Below are 25582 nucleotides of genomic sequence, written 5' to 3'. Positions count from 1 at the left end.
ATTTAACCAACAGTGATCATATATCATACTAATTTTGTGTTTTAGTCTGAATATTTAAACTCATATGTTTAAACCCAGCATCAAATATTTAAGACAGACTCTGCTAAAAATTATTCAAAATAATAACGAAGTTCACACATAATGTTCATTGAACAAAAAATAGGCAAAGAAGCATAGACAAATGCCGCAATAGATTTTGTTGGCTCCATCTATTCCCTATATAGATAGAAAGGCTTCTGAGATGTGTTTCCAATTACGGGTAACAGTCAGGATTTAATATAATTGATAAAGTAACTCAACCATAAAAATGGGAGAGTTTAATTAAAAACATGATCATATAAGAGGAAGTTCATGCTCAATAAGCAAGAAATTAGACACATCATTAAGAGATTAGGAGTAACACATAGCACCGAGAAAAAGAAAGATACTTCCAGGTGCCGTAGGAAAGAATACATTAGTGTTCAAGATATGAGCACATCATGCTATCCTCCATGCCTGAAAAAGATACCCAACGAGATATTTGTGGTGAAAGGAGTTGAGCTGGGCTTTCTCTGGAACAAGACAAAATCTGGGTGTTGAATTGTTCTTTCTTTCCTTCCTTCCTTCCTTCCTTCCTTCCTTCCTTCCTTCCTTCCTTCCTTCCTTCCTCCCTTCCTCCCTCCCTCCCCCTGCCCCTCCCTCTTTCCTTCCCTCTCCCTATCTTTCTTTCACTCTCTTTCTTTTCTTCTTTTCTAAATTTTGATGTCTTTATTACCCTCCCCCTAACTTTTTGGTGTCTTTATTCTTTAAACAACACAGAAATAGACACAAAGTTGAAAACATTATACAAAGCAGAGACTCTGCTACTGCTCCCCAGGACCTCCACCTTTGAGTATTGTACTAATGAAACTCACAAAAGCTCCTTTGGGAAGTGCTAGGCAACACTTCCAGGAGATACTTATGTTTCCTGTTAAGAATATTTGTATCAGCTGACTTCTTAGTGGGAGCTGGATTCTGATTCTTAATTCTATCTGGATTCCCACCCTAAGTAGAGTTGTACTTGCAGTCCACAGTTCACAGCTCCCGACTTCCCATCTATCTGTAGCAAGTATTTAGTTCAGGAAAAGGAAAGACTCCTAAGCTCCTTTTCTACCCAAGCCTCATTGACACATTGTTGACAGACACATTGTTATATAAATACACTGCTGGCATCCCTAGTTGCTCTGAGTTAATGATTTCAATGATGGTTTATTGCACAGAAAATGGCAATCTGAAGTCATTTCCCCTATCTGTCAGCTGACTTTTATATTCTTCCTACCTCATTTTCTGTGCTATTCCCATAGAAGTTTAGATGATTTTTATAATTTTTAGAAAAGGAAAAATAGCATACACTAAAAAACAGTTATTTGATTCAGCCTCCAAATAGATAAATTAAAATTTACTGACCACCCAGGCATACAAAATATTTCTCATATGAAAACACTTAATTGGACAAGCATAACATAGGCATTGTGCAGGGATTTAAAATTAATATTCAAGAAACATCTTACCATGAGATCGCTGGAGTCTGCAATAGCACAAAACAACAATACCTGTTTGATTTCAGAATTTTGACAGATATTAGAAGTCTGGATAAGCCTGACACACTTTCTTCTTTTGCAAAGAAAAATATTTTCAGTGTGTAAAGGCACAATATGCATTGCTAACAGGGATAATAATCCCAAGGGTACATGACTGTTTAGAGATTACTAAACAGATTTAAGGAATTTGACTTTTAGGCAATAAACATCATTTCCATCTCACAAAAGGAAAGGGAACACATAGTTTCCAAAACAGTATGTCACCCCAGTGAAGAAGCCTGGAAATGTGGCTCAATGGTTAAGAGCATTGACTGCTCTTCCTAAGATCCTGAGTTCAATTCCCAGCAACCACATGGTGGTTCACAAACATCTGTAATGGGAACAGATGCCCTCTTCTGGTCTGTCTGAAAACAGCCACAGTGTACTCACATAAAATAAAATAAAATAAAATAAAATAAAATAAATCTTATTTCTCCACAATCTGATTAAAGAAGATATTGGCATCTAAAATCCCATAACTTTACAGAAAAACCTATAATGCTTTCTGATGATTTATGGGGATATTGTTTGACATCTCTGGACAAAGGAATTAATGAACCATCACAACCAAGCCATCTCTATCCAGTCTTTCTCAGGGTGGGAGAAGGAGATAGCTTAAACCAGAAATATCCTCCTTCAACAATGTCTTCAAGGATGAAACAGAACCGAAAAAAAGTAGGGTCTCCAAGACATTAGTTTGGCTGGGAGTGAATGGAGCAGTGGTGGAGTAGGGTGGGAAAGGGAGGAGGCCTTCCCTGAGGATCTTAGTGTTACAGCTCTTTTAGATAAGGCCTTCCCTGATGACAATCTTAGCTTATGCACATATCTTTATTTGGGGTGAGCTTGTATACATACATATACTTCATTTGGGATGCAGCAGGGATACATATATAAGCCTTGGAGACTGTCTTAATCAGGATTTCTATTCCTGCACAAACATCATGATCAAGAAGCAAGCTGGGGAGGAAAGAGTTTATTAAGCTTACACTTCTATGTTGCTGTTCATCACTGAAAGGAAGTCAGGACTGGAACTCAAGCAAGTCAGGAAATAGGAGCTGATGCAGAGGTCAAGGAGGGATGTTACATACTGACTTTCTTCCCCTGGCTTGCTCAGCTTGCTCTCTTATAGAACCCAAGATTATCAGCCCAGGGATGGTACCACCCACAATGGGCTGGGTCCTCCCCTCCCGCCTTGATCACTAGTTGAGAAAATGCCTGATAGCTGGGTCTCATGGAGGCATTTTCTCAACTGAGGCTCCATTTTCTGTGATAACTCCATCTTATGTCAAGTTGACACATAAAACTAGCCAGTACATAGAATGAGAAGGGATTCTTCTTAGGGTAAAGTTTCATTGGTTGAGGCTTAAGGTACAGGGGATACCTTATTGTATGAAGAAACATTCCAGGAAGTTGAAGGTGTGTTTTTACCAGGGATTTTGTGGCACTCTCCAGGAAGATTGTGAGTTGGGCTCCCCAGGTATTGTGGAGAAGAATAAGTCCCACTAAGAAAAGAGTGTCTTCTATTTTGCACTGAGCTCAGGAAGATGGTCCAGATATGATAGACCCTAACCTTAGTAGTGAGGTGCAACAGAAAGTTACCTAAACAAGGCCTGTCTAATGACTTTATCAGATGATATGACAATGCTGGGAACAAGGGAATTTTCCCAATGTCCCATCCCTAGATGAAGAGCTATAGACAATCAATTAGTGCTAAGAAAAAAATACTGCATCTTCTCTAGGCATGAGTTCCCTGATATGTTACCCAAACCAAAGAAGTCATCCCTAAACATGTATATGCAAGCAATGAACTGGATAAGCTATACATACCTGTATGCATGCATCCATTTGTGTATCATGTTGATTTTATAGCGGTAATTAAATGGAAGGTTGTTCATACAAAGTGGCAGCCTAGCCCAGAGCTGACCATGTGCCAGAGCTCTCTGCACCAAGATCCAGCTGAGAGAAAGCTAGTCTCCCAGGAGTGCTGACACACCTGAGAGCACAGGTAAGACCACCACTTCTGCTCCAAGGGACCTGCCTGGAGCACTCAGGACACAGTAATCGAGGAACAATGTGTGTCAGGATCCTTCAGGTTTCTGTCTGCACCCTGAGCTGACTCTGTGCCACAACTCTCCATAACCAGATCCTGCTGGGAGAGAGATGGTCCCACAGTAGTGCCGACACACAGGTTTACAGGAAGGTCAAGCCAATGTTAGAGACAGCAAGATCAGCTAACATCAGAGATAAGCAGATGGTGAGAGGGAAGGGCAAAAGACTAAAGAACAGAGATCAAGGCCACTTGGAATCAGGAGAACCCAGTTCTCCTACCACAGCAAGCTCTGGATACCCCAACACACCAGAAAAGCTAGATTTTAATTTAAAATCTCGACTCCTGACAATTTTAGAGGACTTTAAAAAGGACATAAATAAATCCCTTAAAGAAATAAAGGACAACACAGATAAACAGGTAGAAGCACTTAAAGAGGAAACACAAAAATCAACCAAAACAGTGAAGGAATTGAACAAAACCATCTAGGATCTAAAACTGAAAATAGAAACAATAAAGAAATCACAAAGAAAGACAACCCTGCAGATTGAAAACCTAGGAAAAATATCAGGAGTCATGGACACCTTGTCATTGACAACAGAATGCAAAATATTGAAGAGAGAATCTCAGGGGCAGAAAGATACCATAGAAAACATTGACACAATTGTCAAAGAAAATGCAAAACACAGAAAGCTCCTAACCCAAAACATCCAGGAAATCCAGGACACAATGAGAAGACCAAACCTAAGGATAATGGATATGGAAGAAAAGCATATATCCCCAAATTAAATGGCCAGTAAATATCTTCAGCAAAATTATAGAACAAAATGTCCCTAACCTAAAGAAAGGGATGCCCATAAACATACAAAAAGCCTGCAGAACTCCAATAGATTGGACCAGAAAAAATTCCTCCTGTCAAATAATAGTCAAAACACCAAATGCACAAAACAAAGAAAGAATATTAAAAGCAGAAATGAAAAAATATCCAGTAATATATAAAGGCAGACCTATTAGAATAACACCAGACTTCTGACCAGAGACTATGAAAGCTAAAAGATCCTGGAAAGATGTCATACAGACCATAAGAGAACATAAATACCAGCCTAGGTTACTGTATCCAGCAAAACTCTCAATTGCCATAGATGTAGAAAACAAGATATTTCATGACAAATACAGATTTGCACGATATTTTTTCCACAAATCCAGCCCTGCAAAAGATAATAGATGGAAAACTCCAACACAAGGAGGGAAACGACACCCTAGAAAAAGCAAGAAAGTAATCTTCTTTCAACTACCCCAAAAGAAGATAGGCACACAAGCATAATTCCACCCCTAACAATAAAAGTAATGGGAAACTATAATCATTTATCCCTAATATCTCTCAACATCAATGGACTTAATTGCCAATAAAAAGACTTTGACTAACATAAATAGGACCTAGCATTTTGCTGCATACAGAAAATACACCCCAGTGGCAAGGACAGTATTACCTCAGAGTTAAAGGATGGAGAACAAATTTCCTAACAAATGGTCCCAGGAAGCAAACTGGTGTAGCCATTCTAATATCAAATAAAATAGACTTTCAACCAAAAATTATCAAAAAAGATAAGGAAGGACACTTCATATTAATCAAAGGAAAAAATCCACCAAGATGAACCCTCAATTCTGAATATCTATGCATCAAATGAAAGGACACCTACATTCATAAAAATATGTAACTCAAACAATAACAGTAGGAAAGACTTTAGCACCACATTCTCATCAATGGACAGATCATGGAAACAGAAACTAAACAGAGACACAGAGAAATTAACAGACATTATGAAACCAATGGATTTAACAGATATTTATAAAACATTTCATCATAAAACAAAAGAATATATCTTCTTAGCACCTTATCGTACCTTCTCCATAACTGACCATATAGTTGGTCACAAAACAGGCCTCAATAGATACAAGAAGATTGAAAAAAAATCCCATGCATCCTATCAGATCACCATGGACTAAGACTGGTCTTCAATAACAATAGAAATGACAGAAAGGACCACATATACGTGGAAGCTTGAGCAATGTTCTACTCAATAACTTGGTCAAGGAAGAAATTATAAATAAAGAAATTGAAGACTTTTTTGAATTTTCTGGAACTTATGGAACACAGTGAAAGCAGTGCTAAGTGGAAAACTCATAGATCTGAGTGCCTCCAAAAGAAAATGGGGAGAACATACACTAGCAGCTTGACAACACACCTAAAAGTTCTTAGACCAAAAAGAAGCAAATTCCCTCAAGTAAAGTAGAATGCAGGAAAAAAATCAAACTCAGGGCTGAAATCAACCAAGTAGAAACAAAAAGGACTATACAAAGAATCAAGAAAATAAGAAGCTGGTTCTTTGAGAAAATCAACAAGATAGATAAACCTTTAGCCAACCTAAGCAGAGGGCACAGAGATATTATCCAAATTAAGAAAATCAGACGTGAAAAGTGAGACATAAAAACAGAAACCAATGAAAATCAAAAAATTGTCAGATCCTACTACAAAAGATTCTACTCATCAAAACTGAAAATTTTAGGTGAAATGGACAATTTTCTAGATACCAGGTATCAAAATTAAATCAGGATCAGATAAAGAATTATCAGCTGAGGAATATCAATTAGCTGAGAAGCACCCAAAGAAATGTTCAACATCCTAGTCATCTGGGAAATACAAATCAAACAACAGTGAGATGTCATCTCACACCACTGAAAATGGCTAAAATCAAAAGCTCAGGTGACAACAGATGCTGGCAAGGATGTGGAAAAATAGGAATACTCCATTGTTGATGAGATTGCAAGCTGGTACAATCACTCTGGAAATCAATCTGGAGGTTCCTCAAAAAATTGGACATAGTACTACCTGAGTACACGGCTATATCTCTCCTGGGCATATACCCAAAAGATGCTCCAATATATAACAAGGAAACATACTCCACTGTGTTCATAGCTGCCTTCTTTATAATAGCAGAAGCAGGAAAGAACCCAGATTACCCTCAACAAAGAAATGGATATAGAAAATATGGTATATTTATACAATGCAGTACTACTCAGCTATTAAAAATGATGACTTAATGAAATTCAAAGGCAAATGGGTGAAACTAGAAAGTATCATCCTGAGTGAGATAACCCAATCACAAACAAACAAACAAACAAACAAACAAACAAAAACCACACATGGTATGCATTCACTGATATGTGGATATTAACTCAAAAGCTTGGATTACCCAAGATACAATCCACAGACCACATGAAGCTCACAAAGAAGATGACCAAAGTGTGGATACTTCACTCCTTATTAGAAGGGGTACCAAAAACATTCACTGTTGGAAATACAGAGACAAGGTTTGGAGCAGAGACTAAAGGGAAATCTATCTAGAGACTGCCCCAACTGAGTATCCAGCCCATATACAGCCACCAAACCCAAACAATATTGCTGATGTCAAGAAGTGCATGCTGATAGGATTCTGATATAGCTGTCTTCTGAGAGGCTCTGCCAGAGTATGAAAATACAGAGGCAGATACTTGCAGCCAACCATTGAACTGAGAAGGGGGTCCCCTTTGGAAGAGTTAGAAAAAGGATGAAGGAGCTGAAAGTGTTTGCAACTCCATAATAACCATAATACCAACCAACCAGAGCTCCCAGGGACTAAAGTGCCATCAAAAGTGTACATATGGGCAGACCCATGGCTCCTGCTTCATATGTAGCAGAGGATGACCTTTTGGGGGCATCAGTGGATGGAGAAGCTCTTGGTCCCAACAAGGTTTGATGCCCCAGTGTGGGGGAATGTCTGTGCAGGGAGATGGGAAGGGGTGGGTGGTTGGCTGGGGGAACACCCTAATAGAAGCAGGGGTAGGGGAATATGTTTGGGGGCCTATGGACAGGAAACCAGGAAAGGGGATAACTTTTGAAAAGTAATTTAAAAAATATGCAATATAAAGAAAAAAATGAAAAAAAAATCCCGGAAGGTCAAGAATTGAAGGGAGTAGAGAGATCATAAGAGAAGTAAAGAAGGAGGGAAGAAGGGTGGGAATGATATAAATACTAAACTTGTATTTGAAATTATCAAAAAATTAATATGTAACAAAGAACTATAGGCAAGTAATGAATGCCACGTGAGGATAAATTAGCCTCTCCTAGGGATGAGCCCTTAAACTGCTTTCCAAAACCAAGTGGTCAGTTCTCAATACTTGCATATTTGTATCTATATCATCCATATTTATTTCTATATATCTTATATATCTTAATATAAATTCAAGTATTACATTCAACAAATATGGATTCATCAGGTATTTTTATCATGTATATTTATACACACACATGTGCATGTGTGAGTGTGTGTGTAACAATAATCAAAGAAAAAGAAGCTATCAGTCTGAGAGTAGAGAGGCATGGAATGAATTGGAGAGTGAGGACTTGAGTGGCGCAACAAAGATTAAACGGAATAGGAAAAGTGATTTATTATAATTAAAACTTTCTTTTTTTTTTAAAGATTTATTTATTTATTTTGTATACAAGTACACTGTAGCTGTTTTCAGACACACCAGAAGAGGGCATCGGATCCCATTACAGATGGTTGTGAGCCACCATGTGGTTGCTGGGATTTGAACTCAGGACCTCTGGAAGAGCAGTCGGTGCTCTTAACCACTGAGCCATCTCTCCAGCCCTTTTTTTTTTTTAAAGTAAAACTTTCAATTACTGCTGCTGCTGCTACTACTACTACTACTACTACTACTACTACTACTACTACTACTACTGTTGCTGCTGCTGCTGCTGCTGCTGGTACTACTACTACTACTACTTCTTCTTGTTATTATTATTATTATTATTATTATTATTATTATTTTATTATTAACCACAAGAAGCAGTAGTACAAAATTCATGTCTTTTTGGAGAAATAAAACAAAGTAAACTAAAGAAACAAAAAACTCTAACAAGGAAAATGGAACTAGTAGATTGATATAAAAACTGAGTATGAGGCAGGAGAGTTAGAAAAAAATGTGGCCATTGCATAACAAGGAAATTTAATTTATTCCCTGGAACTCAAGGTGTGAGCAAAGAACTGAGTTTTGAGTATTGTCCTCTGACTTCCACACATGTGTGGCACACACATTCTTCTCATTATACACATGCTTCCAGTATAAAAATATTAAATTAAAATTTTAAAGGTACTGCATACATGGTTCAAGAACATCACTCTGGAGACAACACTGGTGTATTCTGCCAGGAATTCCTTCCTCAGTATATGAAAACAAACAAATAAAACAGTATTGTGACTTTGTAAGTGTGAAAATGAGACAAATACGAGTGGGAGAAAGAAAGGGAATGAATATGGATATAAAATTCCTGTGTTCAGGTATACTAGTTATCACCATATTAAGCCAAGTAAACCAAATATTTACAGAAGAACAGATGTTTCATATTTCCTATGTACTCAAAATGTAGACGAAAAGTCCTAAAAGCAGAAGGGAACTGTTTGAGAAGAGGAAGCAGACATTAGCAGACAGGAAGGATAATCGAGGTAAATATGTTCAAAGGACATATTTGATAATGACAGAATGAGATCCATAAAAAGAGTCTCTGGATCATCTATGCTCCCAGCTACTCAGAAGGCAGATACAGAAGAGTCAGAGGTTCAAGTCCTGCTTGAATAACTTACTGAGAAGGTACACATATATATTACATGTGCATATATACATACACATGTAAAACATGCATATATTATATCAACATGTATTATAAAATATATACATATGTAAAATATTGAAAACATATGTATTTATGTATGTAGAAGAAGCTCAAATAAAGCTCAGTGCTTGACAATTCTTCTAATAGGCCCTAGGTCCTACCCTAGTACAGCAAGAGAGAAGTAAAGATTTTTGTAAATCAATGAGTATTAATAAAAATTATTTTGTATATTTCTAAATTTATTTGTTTTAAAATCACTTAAGGTCAATTAGCACACAAGGATTTAGATGTATATTTGCATTTGATTAGTTATGTAGTTGCTAACTTTTTCTAAAATTAAATTACTTCAGTGCCTTTATGAATATCTACAGGCTGATAAAGATAAAAGTACATGTCTTCTTTTATTTATAAAAGGTGTACTTAACATTTTAAAGTAAAATCATTTAAATTATATTTGAATTTTTATTCTCATTCATAAACATCTTTTATTAGACTATTTAATATACTACTTTATTGGACTTTAAAAGGGGAGATATAGGAAGAGTAGAATAAACAACTGTATGGAAAAGGAGACATAGAATTTTTTTTCCTCCATCTATATTAAATTGGGTATTTCTTATTTACATTTCAATTGTTATTCCCTTTCCCAGTTTCTAGGCCAACATCCCCCTAACCCCTCCCCCTAGCCTTCTATATGGGTGTTCCCCTCCCCATCCTCACCCGACTACAGCACTCCCCCAACAATCACATTCACTGGGGGTTCTGTCTTGGCAGGACCAAGGGCTTCCCCTTCCACTGGTGATCTTACTAGGCTATTCATTGCGACCTATGAGGTTGGAGCCCAGGGTCAGTCCATGTATAGTCTTTAGGTAGTGGCTTAGTCCCTGGAAGCTCTGGTTGGTTGGCATTGTTGTTCATATGGGGTCTCGAGCCCCTTCAAGCTCTTCCAGTCCTTTCTCTGATTCCTTCAATGGGGGTTCCATTCTCAGTTCAGTAGTTTGCTGCTGGCATTCGCCTCTGTATTTGCTGTATTCTGGCTGGGTCTCTCAGGAGAGATCTACATCCAGTTCCTGTCGGCTTGCACTTCGTTTCATCCATCTTATCTAGTTTGGTGGCTGTATATGTGTGGGCCACATGTCCGGCAGGCTCTGAATGGGTGTTCCTTAAGCCTTTGTTCTAAACTTTGCCTCCCTATTCCCCCCCAAGGGTATTCTTGTTCCCCTTTTAAAGAAGGAGTGAGGCATTCGCATTTTGGTCATCATTCTCGAGTTTCATGTAGTCTGTGCATTTAGGGTAATTCGAGCATTTGGGCTAATATCCACTTATCATTGAGTGTATACCATGTGTGTTTTTCTGTTTTTAGGTTACCTCACTCAGGATGATATTTTCCAGTTCCATCCATTTGCCTATGAATTCCATAAAGTCATTGTTTTTGATAGCTGAGTAATATTCCATTGTGTAGATGTACCACATTTTCTGTATCCATTCCTCTGTTGAAGGGGATCTGGGTTCTTTCCAGCTTCTGGCTATTATAAATAAGGCTGCGATGAACATAGTGGAGCACGTGTCTTTGTTGGGGCATCTTTTGGGTATATGCCCAAGAGAGTTATAGCTGGGTCCTCAGGTAGTTTAATGTCCATTTTTCTGAGGAACCTCCAGACTGATTTCCAGAATGGTTGTACCAGTCTGCAATCCCACCAACAACGGAGGAGTGTTACTCTTTCTCCACATCCTCGCCAGCATCTGCTGAATGGTCCATTCTTACCCACAAAACACCGGGGAACAGCCTTCTGCAACCCAAATCTTAGAGGGAACTAATTAAAACAGCTAAATCCTGGAAGGTTTTGGACATTTCTACTTCCTAAACATGTATTTTTTTTTCTTGCTTATTTTCTACCTCTAAGTCAATATTGATCCTAAAATTGTTCTTGATACAGAATTTCTTTGGCCTTCAACAGTATTGTACATTCTCCCTGAAATAAAACTTAATACTTTTATTTCAAATACTCAACTGCTGGAATATTTGCAAAATCTCTTCTAAAATCTTAAAATTAACATCATTTTTCTGCTTTGCATCCATTGAAATAAACATTGGTTAAAGTGTACAGAGGTCACTTCATAATCTTGAGCACTTTGTCTCTGACAGTGCCTTGAAAGCTTATCCACTGATGTGTTAATTAGGTTCCCTCTCAGTGGGTCTAGTGCAACTCTTCAGGTATGTATTGAAGTCCTTGACTTAAACACTCAAGAAAGTCAACAAGCATGTGACTTTTCCATAACCAGGGAAAGATGATTTTCTGTTTGAAAAAAGCTCTGTACTTCTGGAAAGTGTATCTGCACTCTGACCCTGTAAATGTCTCTCCTAGTAAAATGTATTGTACTTAAAGAAAAATCAACATTTTTAAGCACTGTGAGTTGCTAAGGTGCTCAGCTTCACGCGGTGGATGCGATTTCTCACAAGACCTTTCTATAGACCCCCAGCATGTGAAGAGCAGAGTGTGCACAGTGGCAGCCTTTGTTCTTGTACTTAAGCTTCAGAGAAGACTGGAGCTTTTAAATTTTTTTGATATTGAATTAAATGAGAACTCAAGAATGAAAAATAGGATATAGTGACTTGAGTGTCATGTTTGCTTGAGAGTTTCCATAACAGGAAATTTTACTTAGCAAACAATTGTCAGCCTCTCCTTGCTGAGCATTCTCACGCCTGCACCTTGTACTAAGATTTACCCAAACCCATCCTTTATCCCTATTCCCATTCACAGTAAAACCATCACAATGTGGTGTGAGGATACCCTTTCATAATCTTTCTCTTCATTTCTTAAGAGAATTTCAGTACATTTGTACCTAAAATCCTATTTTATTATAATCATGCTGTCAGAAACAGATATAGTCTACAGAGATGATTATACATCCTCCTTTGGCTATTATAATATTGAAATGATGCTCTTTTAAGAAATTGGAATATGCCCAGGAGTCTCATGCTTCAAAAGCTGGTGGGTTTGTCTCCTGGAACTGGCTTCACATCGTTCTGATTGACTGTCAGATCACCTTAGAACAGAGGCAATGATGGGTAGAATGGGGAGTTCATCTTGATTGGAACTGCTTAGCTAGGCATACAACTTTTTGCTTTCTATTTACGCCTAAATCTCCCATTAAGATCGTGAAGCTGGTCTGGAGTTTCCTTTACTCTGCTCCTCTTCCTAATATACGCACCTTAAATGTATCTCCTTTTCCCCTTTTCATTTTGAATTGTGTCTGCTAACTTGACTGTGGAGGAGAGGTAGTGAACCTGGAATGTTTGGGAGCCTACAAGCTATTTCCTTTTTATATGGCATAAAGTGAAACAACACAGTCAAGAATGTCACAGAACATCTAGACTGGCTCACATGCCATGACCTAGGACACAGAGGAGTCCATATCAAGCATGCTGCTTCTCAATATGGTAGTAAGCCATTACTGTCACAGCTCTTAAACTGAGGAAACACACTATTAGCACTGATGACCTACTACAAAATGAACAAAAGGACAGAGGAAAGACCTACTTACTGCCCACCCTGCGGCTGAGTTTGAGTTCCTAATAAAGCAGCCAAAGTCCAAGTGTGCAACATAGGAACATGCCTATGGAAATAATTATAACAAAACAAATGCACTCACCACAAAGAGCTTAGGACAGTCTATTCCAGGGCCAAACATGAACATCCAGGCATGGGAAAGTAGATTCAAGAAAGCTCAAATAAAATGTCGAATTGTAGTTGTAGTTTCATGATGTTTTTATAGTGAGCAAACAAGGACATTCAAAAGACAACACACTTTTTGAACTTTTGGTAGGAACATGAGACAGGGGGTTGGGGATTTAGCTCAGTGGTAGAGCTTAAAAAAAAAAGAAAAAAGAAAAAAGAAAAAAGAAAAAAGAAAGATGTGTTACAACAAAGCAGGAAACCTCTGATGTACCCTTAGATGCTGACTTGCTTAGCCTTTATGTGGTTAAACCTTAGATTTTTCTTTGTACATTCCTAAAGTATTTTTGCCTGATAACCACACAGATATAGGATCATGCTAAGAGGCAGGCAACGAAAGGCTACTTAGGAGCTAAGATAATCCGAGGAAATCTTACCCCCAACCTGTAACACTCCAGGTTTCTATAGCCAGTCAATCAGCCTTGAGAGCTCAACACATACAAACACACACATGACATTTTTCTTTTCTGGGAACTTCAGTTCACAAATTATTTGATATCTTAAATGAAGTCCTGAAACAGAAAAGATGAACAGCAGTTTGGGGACCGATTTGAGCTATGGAGCTCTGTACTTTAAAATGCTGGGGTTGAGACACATTTCTGGGCTGTCTGGGCATATCTCAGTTAGATGTCTTCAAAGAAGATATGCCTGAAAGCCTAGAGCTTAAAAAGCTAGATGACCTTTTCTAACAGCACTAGAGGGTACTCAGTCACCCTTCCTTCACTATCCCCAGTGACAGACATAGTTCTGCTCTGAAGCTAGGTTGAGATAAGACCCTGTACAAATTAGTCAGGAGTATGCCGGGCAAGATAATAGGGAAGAATATGGTCTGCAATGTCTGAGCTCAATGAATACATGCAAGGCTGGGAGGCACCAGAAGAATGGCCCAATTAGATGAAGGCTGCCTAGGAGAGCCAAAAGTAACTACGATCCACTGTTTTATGCATTGCTTTTCTAGATTCAGAATTTAAAACTTCTGGGTAAAAATATCATCAGAAAAGAGCAAAATTATTCATTGAGTGTTCTTAGTAGCTAGAGAACTGGCCAACAGTGGGAGTATCTATGTCTTATTGCGATGGCTGACTCTTAGGAGAAACTGGTGAGGTGGTCCACACCTTCAGGAGGACTATTAGTCTGACACTCAAAACTAAAATAATGAAGAAATAAAAAGCAAACCAAAAACTAAAAACAAATAAGGGCAAAGACAAACAAACAAGCAATTAGGAGAACTAGAGTAGAAGAGGACACTTATGGTAATAAGCACACGTTATGGGAATAGAAAGCTACAAAAAGCATATACTTCACGGTGTTTTGCAAACAGAATCTATTTCCCTCAGGTGCAGGAAGGCTGACAGAAGCTGAAGTGCAATCAACAGTGTTGACTGTGACTCTTCAACACAACCATCACTGACACTGGGAGAAAAGACAAACCAAAGCTAAGATCCAGTGCAATTATGAGAACTCATATATAATTGAAGCTGTTCTGTTTATCAGTGAAGATTGTAAAAGCATCAATCATCTGATCTGTGAGAAAGGCAGATGGGGCCCGGCTGTGTAAGAACGAGAGCTGAACATAAGCCAGTTAGCGGTGTACCTCTGTGTTCTCAACTCCACTCATAGCTTCAGTTCTTACAGTGACAGATTCAGTTTCTTCAATGGTGAACTGTGGCCTGGAGGTATAAGACGATTAAATTTTTTCCTTCCTTAATTAGTTTTGGTCATGGCATTTCTTAATAGCAACAGAAAAGAAAGCAATACAGGAGAATGTTTCAGGATGTTCAGATGGGAAAAGGTTTTTTAATAAATATCTAATTAAATATCTAAAAATAGATCATTTAATTACATTTAATCAAAAATGTTTACATAGAAAAATAGGTAATAAATCAGACAAATATACAATGTCTAGAAAATGTTTACTAACTTCATATTTGACAGAACGTTGTTATCCAAGACATATAAAGAATTTGTTCCTATAGAAAATCCCTAAGTAAATTTAGTTAAAATGAGCAATGCACATTAGTAGATTTCTCAAAAGACACCGTGCAAGTGCTCAATAATTGCACATAATAATATTTAAAATACCAGACCAGTCAAATTAAAACCAAAATGAGCATTAGTCTGCTATCAATAAGAGTGGCTATCAGTAAACATACAAAAGATAACATGCAGAGGTCAGGTAGGGACTCAAAGAGGTAATTACATCATGTTGATGAAAACTTAAGTCAGTGAAGACAGAAGTCCATCTGGAGTATCGTTAGAATTTTTAATTTGAACACGTTTGTCTGGAAGCATAACCTTTATTCAAAGTTTGACTTGCATTAGGTTATGATCGCTTATATTGTGGCATATTTTAGTATTTTATTTCTGTGTAAGTTATTGCTTACATATAATTGTTAAACACGTCTATTTGAACTGACACATTTACCTATGGGTGGATGCTTAGGGTTTTTCCCAATTTGCCACTACTGTAAAAGAAAGAAATAATGTATCTTAAAAGATAGAGGTTTAATATTTCTTAGCAAATAATTAAGATGAAAAGATTATATTATTAGATATATATAAATGTTAAGAACAAAGGGCTCTCTTCAAATGTACGATGTGTGATAAGAACTGTTGTAGCTTCAAGTTTACTGTACAGTTAATGCTTCCAGTCAGAAGTTTAAATTACATTCCCCTGTTAACTACTGATGCAGTAACATTTTTATGTTATAAAGTTTCATTCATACATCTTAATTTATACAGTTATGAATTATGCTTTGGTAATACATTTCCATGGGTAGAAATATAAGGATATACGGATTAGAATTATTTGGTATGCAAGGCTCCTTGCAAATATTTGTGAATATTTGGTTATCCTTTATACTGCCAACTTTTTTCCTCTTATTTTTTTTATCAAAAATGATTTATGTTCTGATATTGGATATTTGTCTTTTAGTCAGCTAATTATCTTTTGATGTTCCATTTTAAAAATATTTTTCTTTTTCTCTGTTTTTATGCCTTTCCTTATATCATTTATTCCTCTGAAAAGATTCAGTGGTTTCCTATGAGCATTTACTTATTTATTGCTAAGTTACTTTAAAACATCATACATAAGAATATAATTAATAAGCCAAGCAGTGGTGGCACATGCCTTTAATCTCAGCATTAGGGAGGTAAAGACAGGTGAATATCTGAGTTTGAGGCCAGCCTGGTCTACAGAGAGAGATACATGACAGCCAGTACTACAGAGAGAAACAAAAATATTTGCTTGAAAAAATATTAGTGCCATTTTATCATGCTTATAATCAGAATGGAAATATTGTGTGTGTGTGTATGCATGTGTGTGTGTGCATGTGCATGTGTATTATTGTGTATGTTTGTGTGTATGTGTGTGTGTGCATGTGTGTTATTGTGTATGTTTGTGTATGTGTGTGCATGTGTGTGCACATGTGTGTTATTGTGTATGTTTGCATGTGTGTTTGTGTGTGTGTGTATGTGTGTGTGTATATGCATGTATAGAAAAATGAGGGGACATCAATTTTATTTTTGTACATTTATATTAATTCTGGGAATTGAATGCAAGTCTCCTGGCTGGATAGCAAATGTCTTTACCTGCTGAACCATCTCACCAGCCCTCAATTTATTTATTTATCTTGAGAATATATTTGATGTTTTCAAAATGAAGTTTTATTAGCACATGTTGATTACACAAAGGTAAGGGGTCTCAATATTCTTCAAAAAATGCATTGATTGAAAAAGGTAAAATTAGATCAACTCAATTTTAAGATGTTGTGAATTTGATGAAAGACGTTAACAGATCCATAGTGAGATGATTACAGCAAACCGTAGGTGGTCGTACAATGTTAGGGTGAGCACTGGTGTGGGAAATGAGAAGTTGCCATCAGTAATTCCCTTTGAACTTCTGGAACAAGCATATTGCCAGTGATAGGAAAGATGAGCATGCGTCTTTGCACCCTAGAAATATTGGCAGAAAGTGTCTGTCAGCATTTTACCATGTGGTACACATTTAGTTTCAAAGGCAGCTAGTTTACAAATAGAAGGATAAACATTGTCCTAGTGTGAGCAGCAAGAGACAGAATAGGTCACTGAGGCATTCTCCATGGCTTAAGGAAATCAGAGCAGAGAATGTAGCACAGTAAGTTGTAAAGCTGGAGCTCTGACCTCATCTGCCTTCTCCAGTGACAAGGACACTGAGTACTACTCTCAGGCCTCTATTGGAGGTGTCTCTTTGCATTTGAATGTAACTTATTTTAAATGCAGAACTAAGAGTTCTCCGGCAAGCACTGTACATCTCAGCTCTACAGTGAGTTTGGTTTAAATGCCTAGATGTTGGTAAATTTTAGTTAGTTCTTCATTTATGATTTCTTCTCAAAAGGCAATTGTAGACTGTAACAAAATAAAGAGACAAAATGTGAGTCATGCATATCCTTTGCTCTTTCTGTTCAGTTCTGCATAATCCCTCTATTTTTTGATCTCTTTTGGGGGAAATCCTTTATGGAGATTCACATAATTTAAGAGACTCCACAATGCATGCATATCTCTAATGGGTCCAGAGAACAAATCCTTTTCTCCACAATCAGGTAAAATTACAGCTGTGTCTAGAATTAGATGGAGCTGAGGAGAGGCCAGCGAGGTCTGGTAGCTTCCACAGGGGTGGATGCACAGGCCCAAAAGCCTCCTGATTATCTGTAACTTTACGAATTGCCTGTTTTCAGTTTACCAGTTTTCCTCAAGCTCTGTTTCTTTGCTCTCCCCGTCTTTGTTTCTCTGCTCCCCACAACTCTGTCTTTCTCTTCATAGAGAATAGAGCATGGCTTAAGAACTTCCATTAGATGAACCTATCTGTTTCTGTCTGGTTTCCATGATTTCCTTCTGCCCGTAATCCAGTCTCTGCTGGAAGGCTTGATCTAGCCACTATATTTGATTCTGTTTGTTTTGTGGCAAGTTAGAACTGGAGAATTATTCTTCAAAGAAGATATTAAGCAATAACTTACCAAAGTTGGTTAATAAATATTTCATCTCAGTCTCTGCAAGTGTGGAATATCTGGAAGACATATATAAAATATTTACTATTAAAATTTCCATCACTTACGCTTTGAATATGATTAAGGAGATGATATAGATGATGATACATGTATATAAGAATGATGGCTGTACCTAACTAAGACAGATAGATGCAGATACTCACAGCCACCCATTGGACTGAGCCCAAGGTCCCCAGTGGAGGAGTTAGGGGAAGGACTGAAGAAATTGAAGAGGATTGCAACCCCATAGGAAGAATAACAATATCAACTAACTGGACCTCTTAGTGCTCCCAGGGACTAAACCACCAGCCAGGGTACACATGGGTGGGTCCATTTCTCCTGCTACATATGTAGCAGAGAATTGATTTATCAGGCATCAGTGGGAGGGGAAGCACTTTGTCCTGTGGAGGCTTGTTGCCCCAGGGAAAGGGGGTTCTCGATGTGTGAGGCAGGAGTGGGTAGGTGGGTGGGAGAGCACCCTCTTAGGGGCACAGAAGAGAGAAGCTTGAATGGGGGGGGTGTTCCAGAGGGGAGACCAGGGAGGAGGACAACATTTGACATGTAAATAAAAAAAAAGGATGAGAGCTGATCCTGTGGATTGTGCTGATGGAGAAGAATCACTGACAATAATGTGAGTGCATCGGGTTCAGTGAATTTAGACTCTGTTTGTCAGTTCCTTTCAGTCTCAATACACAGCATTCTTAGTGTTTGAGATTATTATTTGGATCCTGCAAAAGCATGTTTCTTTTAACTAGATTCAGATAATGAGAGAGCAGAAGGACTGAAAATAGGAATGAAGCTGGTCCACATTTCCCTTGCCAAGAAACACTGGACCAAATTGTCAGAAAGTATTCGTTAGTGCTGAACATGTATCATCTCTGTGTTCCAGAGCAGTATTTTAAAATACAGAAAATTATTCCTGGAAAAAAGAATCTGTTGTCTAACACAAGAATATTTAAAATATTTTAGCCAAAATATTTTAAAATATGCATAAAAACATACATATAGCAGCTACTTTCTAACTTTCAGTCTTCAAGAAATGTTTTAATTGCTTGGCAGTGGCCCTGCTCTTGGCAGGTTTGAGAACAGAATGCTTTAAAAGCTGAGTATTTTGGAAGGACTCCTCTTCTTCCACCCTGGCTGTGCAAATGTCCATTGCAATCTGTCTAAGAGACCAGTCCCAGAAAGGATACTATAATTAGGATGCATCATTGACCTCCTCGAAGAGACTTTCATGGTGAATTCATTCTGGCAAAATCCCTGACTCACCCCGTCAACCAAAACCAAAACCTGGTTCTCATGACTTCTGTCTCATTCATCTGTATGAAATGCTTTTCTCTACCCTGGAAGCAGCTCTGCGAACGTCCCACTGCTAAGAGGATTTCAGCAACCTTCTCCTTGCTTATCTGGATCCTCTGTAGTCTTTTCCACTCTAACGGAGACTATCTGGTTTAATGTGAGAACATTGCATAGCACAATACAACCAATGTCTTCTAAGAGGTCCTTCATATTGCATGACTTGGCAGGAACTGTGCTAGTAATTTCCCTACATTTTCATTTTTGGAAGTGAATACCATCACTTGCTGCCTCACTCTGAGTATGGACCCTATTTGGTAATTTTGTTCCTCAATATTAGTTATATTCTTTTCACCCACCAACCTCCCAACCACCCCTGACTATGTCTGAGGACTTACGACTTACATAACATCTGCAATCTGAATAAAATTCTAACATCCTTCTCTTATTTCCCATAGATTTCAGAAAATACTTAAGCCCACTATTAGTCTCTGTTTAAAGTTTATCAGCATATGGACTCATAGGTCAGTGCTCATAAATTCTGCTATTATTAACCTTATGACTTCAATCCCCCAGACAATGCATTTGGATTCATTATGCTTCAGATTTAAAAAAAAACTCAAAGCAGAGGTTACAAAATAAAAGTTCTAATACCAAACATACCAAGGTATCTTATTAGTTTACTGAAACTGAGTTTTATTATGAATTTGAAATAGTATTCTTAAGGAGGAAATCAGAACATGTCTTTACTGGATTCTGTCTATCTGTAATTTCCCTCTATTGGGACCTCTGCGCTTACAGTTATTATACAGTGTACTCTGTCATCAATTTTATGTCTACTCATATATTATGATCAATGTATACTAATGTTATATTTTTATTACATTTCTTTTTATTTTTTCTCATAGTCGTTTTTTCATAATACTTGACTTAAACCTGGGGCCTTATGTAAACAGACCACTACTCTCCATTGAGATACATTACAAACTCTCTTCATACTCTCTGAGAAGGAGTATCAAAAGAATACCCAGGCTGATCTTCAGCCTAGGTTAGTCCATATGGCTTACGTAACTCACTTGTAAGCTAAGGTAGATTTGGCCTTTGAATCCTTCTTCCTCAAACTAATGACTAGCTGAGATTATTTATTTATTTATTTATTTATTTATTTATTTATTTATTTATTTCTACTCTCCAGATTTTTTTTTTTGGTTCTTTTTTTCGGAGCTGGGGACCGAACCCAGGGCCTTGCGCTTCCTAGGCAAGCGCTCTACCACTGAGCTAACTCCCCAATCCCTACTCTCCAGATTTTATTCCCCTTCCAGTCCACCCTCGCACTGTTCCACATCCCATACCTCCTCCCTGAACCCCTGTCTCCCACCCCACCCGAATCACTCCCTGGGGCCTCCAGTCTCTGGAGGGTTAGGTGCATTTTGACTGAACCCAGACCTGAGAGTCTTTGCTGTATATGTGTTGGGGGCCTCATATCAGTTGGTATGTACCTGATTGTCGATCCGGTAGCTGAGAGATCTCAGGGGTCCAGGTTATTAAGAATGCTGGTCCTCCTACAAGGTTGCTCTCCTCCTCAGCTTCCTCCAGCTTTTCCCTAATTCAGCTACATGGGTCAGTAGCTTCTGTTCATTGGTTGGGTGCACATATTGGCATCTGACTCAGCGGCTTGTTGGGTCTTTCTGAGGACAGTCATGTTAGCTCTCTTTTTGCGAGGACACCATAGCCTCAGTAATAGTGTCAGGCCTTTGTGCCTCCCATTGAGCTGGATCACACTTCAGGCCTGTTGCTGAACCTTCTGTTCCTAAGGGTCTTCTCCATTCCCATCCCTGCAGTTCTTTCAGACAGGAACAATTATGGGTCAGAGTTTTGACTGTGGGTTGGCAACTCCATCCCTCACTTTCTGCTGGAGGTGGGCTCTACAAGTTCCCTGTCCCCACTAGAGTGCATTTCATCTAGGGTCACCCCCTTGGGGTCCTGAGAGTCTTCTTCCTTCTTCCTCAAACTACCAAATTATTGATTTGCATCATCAAGTGCAGACTATTAATAAATAAAGTATTTTCAAATTTATTACTTGAGTCCCCTTATCTACCTAAAATAGTCTCTGCTATTTTTGTTGTCATTATTAATTATTTACACATAGGCATGTGTATGATATGTATGTGCTTGTGCAGTAATACTTGTACTATACCATAAGTGTAGAAGTCACAGGAAGACTTTGTGTAGTCAAGATTTTCCTTCCACTATAAGTTTTAGAGTTGAACCAGGTCATCATGTTAGCACAGGTACTCTTTGCTCCTGTTCTTCTAAAAGCTCCCTAGGCAAATTCTCCCAATATAAACTCTCTACATCTCTGATCCATTTGTCCTTGAACTATTTCATCATGATGAAAGCTACCTATCTGAAGATTCATTGTGTTCACTACAAAATGGTGGATGCTCTGTACCTTTCTCCATCTACTCTGTATTACATATAACTCACTAATCCTTTATGAAAGTCTAACTATTTCTTCCAAGTCCTTTCTAAATCAGTTTTTTTTAGTTTTCTAACAGCCTATCATTTTGAAATATCACTCACTGAAGTCTTACTGAAATGACTATTGTGACTGTGTTTGCCCTGCTAAATAATGCCCTTCTCAAAGTACTACAAAACTTTCTCATTTCGTTGACAATAAAATTTAACTTCCTCACATCTACACCAATACCTCATTACACCATTCTCAAAAGACAGAGTATCTAAACACCATGGACCCCAGCCTACAGAGAACTGCTATCATTTTATTGTTCTTTTTCTTGTTGGGCTTGCTGTGTGCATTTGTGCACCTTTTAAAAAGCACATTAACAAGAATATGCTTATATTATGAAAATGACTCTGTCTTGTGTTCCTTGGAGATATGGTCAGCTCAGTCACCTGGAATTGTTGGAGAAGTAAAAACTAAAGATACTGTAGATGTGACCACAAGGGCATTTAAGGTTCTTTGCTATTTGCATGCGGCTTTGTAGAAATCGGAGATACTTAACGCAAGTTGGTACTAGTGGTTGAACTGAGAAGTGGGTGGCAGCTATGAGGTCCATGTGATTATACAACTTATGAGAGGGTTATAGACCCGCATTTGTGTGATGTGAACTTTCCCTCTGCCAAGAAGCCAGTGTCTGCGATGTCTTGGTAGATGGTTCTTAGAAATTTTCCTTGATGTCATAAAAATGCATGTATTTCCTCTTTATAAGGACCCAACTACAAACTAAAGTATGCTGTCACCACAGTTCATTCAGGGGCACCAATGCATTTGTTAGACTTACTCACAGAGCGTGGGTTAGTGGTTATGGGCAGTTCTGTTGGTGACCCTACAATGGAAGCCACCACAGTGGAAGATATCACCCTCCATGGAAGATAAATCACTCATAGCTCCATGGATAGAAGTTCACTAAATGAAAAAAAATCTGTTTTATTGTTTCATATGAAATTGGTTATGTATGATACTTATTAATTACCAAAGATTAAGATTCACCATAATATATATTATTAGCTTAAAAAAGGACTCACTGTAATTACATCAATGGCTGGATAATATAGCATAAACTGTGTATATTATCATTAAGTTAGTACTTGAACAATATATGAATCATGTAGAAAAGTAGCCATGTGAGAATTTCAATCTACCATTTGAATGTTTTCTTTTGTACTATATAGTTCTTTTAAAAATGTTCTGGAAGAGACCTCCAGAATAAAGAAGATATATATAAAAACATGCTTGTTAAGCTTACACTGTCATGCCTTAATTTGTGAAAATTTTACAAAATTACAAGATATATCTGCAAACATCATCTAAAGTTAAGTATGTACATGTAGAAAGAGTTAGAAAGATCAGGCCTCTTTCTTTAGTTCAAACATTGAACCTTTGAAGATTTAAGGCTTTGGGGCCAGTTTCCTAAAGCATAAAATGCATAAAATACATGCTCTTCAACAGCGCAGTGCTCTGTTTCATGTTTGCTCACAAGTTGACATTGTTGATTAACATTGTTTAGGACCTCTTATGTTGCCTTTCCTTGGCTCTGTTAATAACCAGCTGTGCTTTGTGTTTCTTTTCTACTTCATCAGTCATTATTGCCTTCTCTTCATTAAATTTATGCTGCATTGCTTTAACAGAGAAGCAAACATCTTTTTCAATGTATGAGAGGTTAGCGACGGTCAGAGGAGATCAGTTAGGTTTTCTTTGAAAGTATTATATCTATGATATCAATTAAGAAGTTAGTTTTGAAGCAAACTAATATCTTTTAAAGGCATGGCATAAGTCTTTTGATGTGATGTTCCATTAACGATCAGATCTACACTGTAAGATCTCTAACACATCATCATGGGTTTTATCCTCCAACTTCTGTTTTGCTCTCATGTATCTTCATGCTAATTGGACTCAAAACTAGCCTACAGTCTGGTCAACACTAAAATGAAATCACAACATCTAACTATTTTGATTGGTTTCTTTAAAGATATGTAATTATGCTACAAAATTAGGCTGTTCCTATGTAACATAGGTTGCCCTTGGGTTTAGAGAAATCCACTTCACTCAGCCTTTAAGTGCTGAGCTTACAGATGTGTGCTGTTATATTTGACTCCAAAATATTTTTATATAAAATAAAGAAATTACATGCCATGAAAGATTGCTTCATCGGTAGAGTTACTAAATTATAATATTATTCATGAACAATAGGAGAAACAATAATTTATGTACTGGCCACATGTAAATCTAATACCAAACAGTTTAGCAACATATTTCATTACATGTATCGAAAACCTTGGTCCTATTTCTTCAATCCTGCAGTGAATTTATAAGTATTTTCTCAGAGGTTCAGGAGAAACCTCTTTTAAAGTATTCTTTAAATTGAAAAAAATGTTATGGATCTGTTACAACGTGAGGTTCCATTTTAAGTGATGATATTTTCTCTGCATGAGTGAAGTTCTGTTATTATGTAGCTTCTCAGAACTATTTGTGATCACACTGATCTGCGCTTATAGGATCTGGGGAAAAGTATTTCCTCAGGAGACACTTAATTCCCTCTGATAGTCAGTTGTCCACCACACTGTGATAGGACACTTTTATTCATCCTTTAAAGGCACATAGGAAAAGGAAATGGGAATATTCCATGCAGTTCACCAAGTTCTTAGATTTTGCACATTCTGCCCAGTCCTCTAATATCAAACTATTAGCTTGACCACCCTCACATTTATCATTTATAAAACTGGTTAACAATATGAGCATACAGATGAAACTATTAGCAGCAGAAATAAAATTTTGTCATGGTAGCCACTGAAGATCACATGTTGCTTTGATCGTCTTAAATAATATCAACATTCATTTAAACTTGTATAACTTATATGGTACCTTAAATTCCCTGAACTTTGATTTTCTGAATATTTTATGAGAATAATTTGTGCATTCCTATGGTGAGTTATGATAATAACCAGAAGTACATTCTAAAAGTACAATTATATATTAATGTAAGTACAATTCATCATTAATTTAAAATTATAATTAGCTTGTGATAGATTTCTCACTCTTAGAAAACGTAGTTACCCCCATAAAATGTTTCCTAACTCAAACCAATCAGGTTTCAAAACAAATTCTAAATAGTTACATTTGATGGCCAGTCACAAACTCTCTGAACAAATGGATGATGACTGCGTCCCATGCTTGTCTGCTTGCTTCTTTCCTCAGCTGAGTGAGTCAACTGGAGGAACAAATCTGTGCTGCAGTTAAAAAAAAAAGAGTTCTCCATACACTCTCTACTACAACTTTGCTTAGTACAATTGATATTGCATAAGAATAAGGTTGATGTCATAATGCATAAGAAGGCAGACAAGATAAAATGAGGCCTGTCATTGGACAAGAAGGACAGGGGGTGGTAACAGAGGTTAAAGAAGGGAGGAAGAGGCAGGAGAGAAAGAGCTGAGTGAGGAGGAAGGAGCTGGGAGCAAATGGCAGCCTATGTTAAGGTTCTTCCCTGTGTATAGATGCAGGTTTTTATGAATACTTTTAAGGAATGTGTGTACAGGGTTTTATGCTGCCTAGATGGTCAAATTATATCTTATCAGTTGAATCAGAGGTTATTGTGTGGTGTGTTCTTTCATGTGGCAACTTGACTGAGTTCAAGAGAAGGTGC

The 25582-nt window shown here is 37.6% G+C and overlaps 2 long non-coding RNA genes across 8 annotated transcripts in view; one reads left to right on the top strand and one right to left on the bottom strand.

Moving 5' to 3' along the window:
* LOC148007362 (uncharacterized) overlaps positions 1 to 14803 on the top strand; it is an 85783-nt gene extending 70980 nt beyond the window's left edge. Inside the window, exon 4 of the long non-coding RNA XR_015646405.1 lies at positions 14436 to 14803. This is a non-coding gene — a long non-coding RNA (uncharacterized LOC148007362). The remainder of the gene's footprint in view (positions 1 to 14435) is intronic.
* LOC147996812 (uncharacterized) overlaps positions 1 to 25207 on the bottom strand; it is a 39818-nt gene extending 14611 nt beyond the window's left edge. The window contains exons 1-6 of one of the 7 annotated variants that reach the window (XR_015654955.1): positions 25058 to 25182; positions 22724 to 22848; positions 20918 to 21261; positions 18093 to 18142; positions 14693 to 14768; positions 13016 to 13231 (exon numbers count right to left, since the gene is read on the bottom strand). This is a non-coding gene — a long non-coding RNA (uncharacterized LOC147996812). Of the gene's footprint in view, positions 1 to 13015; positions 13232 to 14548; positions 14769 to 16741; positions 17485 to 18092; positions 18143 to 20917; positions 21262 to 22723; positions 22849 to 25057 lie in introns of those variants that run through there. The other 6 variants (XR_015654947.1, XR_015654951.1, XR_015654946.1 and 3 more) reach the window with 6 other exon arrangements.
* Between the last annotated feature and the right edge of the window lie 375 nt (positions 25208 to 25582).

This window comes from Rattus norvegicus, chromosome 1 (assembly GCF_021556685.1).
Source record: "Rattus norvegicus strain SHRSP/BbbUtx chromosome 1, alternate assembly SHRSP_T2T, whole genome shotgun sequence".
NCBI lineage: Eukaryota > Metazoa > Chordata > Mammalia > Rodentia > Muridae > Rattus > Rattus norvegicus.
The sequence above is the reverse complement of the archived record's forward strand: the minus strand, read 5'-3'. Positions and strand labels throughout refer to the sequence as shown.